Source organism: Aegilops tauschii, chromosome 7 (genome assembly GCF_002575655.3).
Source record: "Aegilops tauschii subsp. strangulata cultivar AL8/78 chromosome 7, Aet v6.0, whole genome shotgun sequence".
In the NCBI taxonomy this organism is placed as follows: domain Eukaryota; kingdom Viridiplantae; phylum Streptophyta; class Magnoliopsida; order Poales; family Poaceae; genus Aegilops; species Aegilops tauschii.
In genome coordinates, this window is record NC_053041.3 from 228186220 (window position 1) to 228193447 (window position 7228).

Consider the following 7228-nt stretch of genomic DNA (forward strand, 5'->3'; position numbering starts at 1 on the left):
CTTTTTGCTTTCTGTTCTTGTGTGTTAGCACAATTATGCTAATGTTATGATTGTGTCTTAATTAGTGTTTGTGCCAAGTAGAACCAATAGGATCTTCTTGGGTGATAGTTGTTTGATCTTGCTGAAAAAGACAGAAACTTTTTGCTCACAAAAATAATTGTTAAAATTCACCAGAACGTTATAAAATTCTAATTCTTTTTGCAGAAGATCAATATACAAATTATACAGGTTGTCCTAGTATTTAAGAATTTTTTGAGTTCCATAAGTATTCGAACAAATCAGATTACTACAGACTGTTCTGTTTTGACAGATTTTGTTTTTTTGTGTTGTGCGCTTATTTTGATGGCTCTATGGTTTTCTTTGATCAGTTTTTGCCATAGAAAAGTTGGAATACAGTAGATATAATACAAAACCAAAATATGAATTGGTTTGATACCGCACTTATAGTAGTGATTTATTTTTCTTACACTAACGGATCTCACGAAGGTTTTGTTGAGTTTCGTGTGATTGAAGTTTTCAAGTTTTGGGTTATCTTACGATGGATGAAGGAAAGATGTAAGAGCCTAAGCTTGGGGATGCCCCGGCATCCCAAGCTATTATCCAAGAACGAGCAACCAACTAATTTGGGGATGCCCCCGAGTGGCATCCCCGCTTTCTTCCAACAACTATCGGTATTTTACTCGAGGCTATATTTTTATTCGTCACATGATATGTGTTTTGCTTGGAGCGTCTTGTATGATATGTGTCTTTGCTTGTTTTATTTTGTGTTTTAAGTCATCAATCCTTGCTGGACACACCTATTTGAGAGAGCCAAAATTATATCATGACTTGTTAGAATTGCTCTCTTTGCTTCACTTAAATCTTTTATGAGCTAGGACTTGCTCTAGTGCTTCACTTATATCTTTTTGAGCACGGTGTGCTTTGTTATTTTTGAAGAAATTCTCTCTTGCTTCACTTAGATTATTTTGAGAGAAAGAAAATTTGTTATGCTCATGATCTTCACTTATATATGTTTGAGCTTATGAAAAGCAACACATAAAAGTTAGTCCCAAAGTGATAGATATCCAAGAAGGATAAAGTAAAAGAAAATGTCATGAAGATCATTGGACAAAATAAACTTGATTCTTAGTAATAGTTTTGAGATATGATGATGTGATATGTGAGTTATGTTGATGAGCAATTGTGCTCTAGTAATAATATTGGTGTTAAGGTTTGAGATTCCCTATGCATGCACGAAAGTCAATAATCATGCAATGAAAATTATATCCTACTTGTGGTGCATTATTTGGTGTTAATTATGCTTAATGCTTGCTTATGAGATTATTCATTTCTTGGTTGGTCGCTTCTCAATCTTTTTTCTAGCCTTCATTTTGCACTAAGTATGATCTCTACTTGTGCATCCAAAATCTTTAAACCAATTTTGCCACATGAGTCCACTATACCTACCTATATGCGGTATTCTTTTGCCGTTCTAAGCAAATTTGCATGTGCCATCTCTAATTTTCAAAATGAACTTCTCTTTTGTGTATTTGTTTCGCTCGCGGAACGGTAACGGGTGGCTAATATTTTGCATGCTAGATGTGTTATTCTCAAGATGAGTGTTTATTCACTTGTCATTGCACGAGAGTAAGGCAAAGGTTTTAGGATGCCCAGTCCAGAAATGCAAAAAAAATAACATTTACTTTATGTTGTCAAATAATAAATTCCTTGGAAAGTGTTGGTATGGAGGGCACCTGTGGATACGGCGAGCCATGGAAAGTGAAAGAATGGTGGAAAAAGGAATGCCCTTTATTTTCTATTTGGGAACCGCCTATGGCATATGTAGCATGGAAAGTGTCCGTAGCTCTGAGTCGTTTTCGTTGGTGGGATGGATACACCTCCCAAAATGTTTTTATCTCAAATTTTTTGTTTTGAGCTCTGGCACCTCTACAAATCCCTACTTCCCTCTGTGAAGGGCCTTTCTTTTAATTTATGCAATTTTTATTTTACATTTGAGTCTCCATCTTCTCTATAAAAAGCACCAACTAGGATGCAATATGATCATGCTCAAGTATTGGGTGTAGTTAATATTCGAGCGTGTTTCATGAATGGATCAATGTTTGAGCATGATGGGCTAGGGATAACTTGTTTTAGCATTGATATTTTGAAAGACATGGTTGCTTGTTGATATGCTTGAGTATCTAAATTATTATGTCAAAACTAGACTATTGCTTTGAATCACATAAAAGTCCAAATGTCCATGCTATAAAGAAAAGAATATGATATGACTTGATGAACATCAATCCACATCAAAAATTCTGTTTTTATCACTTACCTACTCGAGGACAAGTAGGAGTTAAGATTGGGGATGCTGATACGTCTCCAACGTATCTATAATTTTTTATTGTTCCATGCTGTTTTATTATCAATCTTGGGTGTTTTATAATCATTTTATAGTCATTTTATATCATTTTTTGGTACTAACCTATTGACATAGTGCCAAGTGGCAGTTGCTGTTTTTCATGATTTTTACATCGCAGGAAATCAATACCAAACGGAGTCCAAATGCCACGAAACTCCAAGGTGATTTTTATGGGCCAAAAGGAAGCAGATGGGCCCTGGTTGCACCTGGGGGGAGTCCCGAGGAGTGGACAACCCACCATGGCGTGCCAGGAGGCCCTGGCGCGCCCTGGTGGGTTGTGCCCACCTCGGGTACCCCCAAACCGCCTCTTTGCTCTATAAATACCACAATATTCCAGAAAACCTAAAAGGGTCGACGAAATATTCATCCAGCCACCGCAGAGTCCAGAACCACCAGATCCAATCTAGACACCATCACGGAGGGGTTCACCACTTCCATTGGTGCCTCTCCGATGATGCGTGAGTAGTTCTTTGTACACCTTCGGGTCCGTAGTTAGTAGCTAGATGGCTTTCTCTCTCTCGCTGAATTCTCAATACAATGGTCTCTTGGAGATCCATATGATGTAACTCTTTTGCGGTGTGTTTGTTGGGATCTGATGAACTTCGAGTTTATGATCAGTCATATCTTTTTATATCCATGAAAGTTATTTGAGTTTCTTTGATCTCTTATAGCCTCATAGTTTCTTCTCCGATATTTGGGTTTTGTCTGGCCAACTTGATCTATTTATCTTGCAATGGGAAGAGGTGCCCGGTAGTGGGTTCGATCTTACGGTGCTTGATCCTAGTGACAGAAAGGGAACCGACACGTATGTATCGTTGCTTCTAAGTATAAAAAAATGGGATCTATATCTACCGCCATATAGATAAACGAATCTTGTGTACATCATGTCATCATTCTTATTGCTTTACTCTGTTTTTCCATGAACTTAATACACTAGATGCATGCTGGATAGCGGTTGATGTGTGGAGTAATAGTAGTAGATGCAGGCAGGAGTCGGTCTACTAATCTTGGACGTGATGCCTATGTAAGGATCATTGCCTGGATATCGTCATAATTATTTGAAGTTCTATCAATTGCCCAACAGTAATTTGTTTACCCATCGTTTGCTATTTTTCTCGAGAGAAGCCACTAGTGAAACCTACGGCCCCTGGGTCTTCTTCCTCATATATTTGCCTTGCGATCTACTTTTCCTTTGCATTTTTATTCAGATCTATTAAACCAAAAAATACAAAAATACCATGATGCGTTTTATCTTTATTTATTTTATTTAGCATTCGATCTATCAATCTACTACAATTTACCTCACGTCTGTTTGCCAATTTCTGGCGGCGTTACCCGAAAGGGATCGACAACCCCTTTAACACGTCGGGTTGCGAGGTGTTGTTGTTTGTGTGCTACTTATGTTGTGTTGCTTGGTTCTCCTATTGGTTCGATGCCTTGGTTTCATAACTGAGGGAAATACCTGCCGTCGCTATGCTACATCATCCCTCCCTCTCCAGGGAAATACCGACGTTGTTCCAGCTACCATCAGTCATATGGAGATATGATCGGCAAAAGTTTGCCCACCGATCAAAATTCTCGTCATCAGTGATGTCCACATCAATGGCTGAGAACTAGGCTTGGATCTTGAATCACTCACTATCAATTATGAGAGATATTGATTTGAGTGGGAGCACAATTATGTATTAATTAAGTTTAATAACTAGTGAAAATTAATTATGAACAATGTCTATGTGTAGTTTGCATTATAGTTATATAATTATGGCTCACAGTTCCACGTTTGTTGTTGAAATTGATTGACTGTTATTTATCTGGTTTAAACATTATGTTTGAGGGGATCGTCCTCTAAAAGTGCCAAGAAGGATTTTGTCCTACTGCATGTTTACAATACTCTCTTGCTGATGCTATGGATGACAAGACTCACGTCCTTCGATCCAAAAGCTATAATTGCATTATGGTCCGCTTGCTTCCAAGAAACCCGAACTTCAAATTTTTTGGGATAGTTATGTGATTTTCTTGAAACTAAAAATTGTATTCACAACCAAACAAAGGCTAAACGATATGCAATATCTAAAGAAGTGTTTTGTTTGCAAATTCTAGTGAAGTGTTCAACTATGTTTAAGAGTGAAATGTGTAACATCCGGAAGAAAGCCAGTCATGTGTTGATATTGAAAACTTGTAGAGAAAGAACAAAACCAAAGGATGTAATGAGACTTACACGCCTAGGGAAGTTCGGGGCTCACGCCACTCTTAAAGTTGTTGTTTCTTCTGAGAGTAAGAGAAATGTTGAAATAAAACTATAAGAAGTAAAAGGCAGAAAGAAAAGAAGACTGGAATGTCCAGCTTAGGTATGAATATCATACAAGTTGTGAGATGCAGAGGTGGTTGGTCAAGTAAAGTGTAGTTCTTGGAAAAATGATCAATTTGTTGATCACTGATTCCTCGGTATTGTGATTAAAAGGTTAATCACAAGGATATCGACTTGATTGCATGTTATTGCAAATCGTTGCAAGAAACTTCGAACGGCCTAAATGACCAACAAATAATGAGGTTAAAATATTTTGATGGATTGTAAAAGGTTACAGTATTTCTATCAGTGTATTTACTCTGTATTTATTATCATAGTTCATTTTAGAGTTTTTTGTACACTCTAGCCCATTGCATAGAAGTTTCAAGGAGGTTCTTCATGACAGAATAATAGTTGTTTGGTGTAATGAAGGAGGTTGTCCATGACAGAACGATAGTTGTTCGATGTTATGAACTAAAGGGCATACTCTTATTGTGAATAAGATGTATATGTTATGAATATTGATAATATAATTGAACTCCATAACATTGAAGCTAAATCTCGCAAAACTAAAAGAATACCACATTTGTGTGGCACTACATTTAGTCACATTGGAGAAACTAGCATGGAGAAATTTGATAGTGATGAATTTTGAAGTCATCTGATTGAGAATCATCTGACACTTGCAAGTTTCGTCCAATTAGTGAAGTAAACTAAAATATCGTTCATGAGCCATAGAGAACGAGCAACAAAATAATGAGCAATATGCATTACGATGTGTGTAGTCCAATAAGTGTTGTTGCAAGCAGTGGATTTATCGATCTTCAAGGATGACTCAAGTAGGTATTTATATTTTCTAACTGAGACATAAATCTGGATCTTTTGAAGTGTTTCAAAAGATTTTCAGAATGAAGTAGAAATTATTGTAACAAGACAAATATGTTTCTACAATTGGATTGCAGAAAAGAATATTTGAGTTACAAATTTAGCGAATGTCTGATGAGCTATAAAAGAATTTTATAGCTTGCACCTCCTAGAAACACTACTGAGAGTAGATTGTTTTAAGTAGATGCAATCAAACTATGTATGACATGGTGAGATCAAAGATGACATTAATTACTTCGCCAATATACTTACAAAGTGATGCTTTAGAGACTGTGGTTTTCACACTGAAAAAGGAGCGCCATCAATTGAAATAAGTGCTACTTTGTAGGTTATCCCAAATAGTTGGGTATTCCTCTATGGCTACGCTGAGGCAAAGTGTTGTGACGCCCGAATAATTAAGCTACAGTAATCCCACGTTAACGATACCACGTCACCCCGGTTATTGTTGCTGATCTCGCGTTAGTTTGAAACCGATTCAAAAACAAAATTCAAAATCAAGCAAACAATAAAAGTTTTCCAATATTAAAAACTAAAATGTTCAATAAATAGTAGATAAATCAGAGGCTAGGATAAAATTGAAAACAACATTATTGAAATTTGATAAGTCATTTAAACAACCTCAAACAGTGGCTGAATACATTATTTAATAACCTTTTAATTAATCTAAATCTAATTTGAAATAGTATTTCACCCAAACTAGTTTTTGGTGCTAGGATCTAATGCACTGCAATTTATGAGCTAGCTCCCATATTTTATAAAAATCAATTAGGTGCTAAACATTTTTTAAAAACAGAAAAAGGAAAAACAAAGAAAAGAAATGTAAAAAACAGAAAACGAAAGAAAACAAAGAAAGGCCCCCCTGCTGGGCCGTGGCCCAACCGGCAACCAGGCCAGGCCCAACCGGCCACCCACTCCCCCATAGCCCCCCCGCTAGCCCAAACCCTAACCTAACCGCACCCCATTCCCCCCACGAACGAATCCCTCTCCTCCCTCTGTTCCTCCCGATCTAGATCGGGGGAACTGCCCCCGACGCCGCCGGTTGCCGCCCCGCCGCGCCTCCGTCCTCCCCCGCGGAGTCACCTCACTTGCGCCACCCCTCCAGGCCTCCTTCCTCTTCCTCCTGCACCGCGTCTTCTTCCCCGAGCTCCACGCGCGCTCCTCCATGGCGTTCGCCGTCGTCCGCCGCCGACCCCGTCTCTCCGTCGCCGGCCATCCCCGAGCCTCGCCGACCCCCGCTCCCCTGCAACGCTGGTGAGGCCTCGGCCTCCGCCTTCCCTCCTTCCCCCTTTCCCTCCATATAGGACGTCGCCGTGCCCACGACATGCGCCCGCGGCCAGCGCGCGCCCAACACACGCACGCACCGCGCCCGTCACAGTCCTGTTCGCCGTACCTTCGCCCTCACCTGCAGCCGCGGTCGCATCCGTTCTGCCCCTGGCCCCCACTCCGCCTTGGTGCCGCCTCGCTTTCACGCCGTGGCCGGCCCTCTGCTACTGGCCGGCTCCGGCTGCCCTCTGCCCCGCTCCGCCTACCCCGCTGCCGGCCTCGACCATGGCCTCATCGAGGCCAGGTCCGGCCGCCGCTGCCCCTCCTCTGTGCGCTTCGTGCATAGGAGGGAGGTGGCGTGAGCCACTTACAGGTGGGGCCCTCCCCCTGTA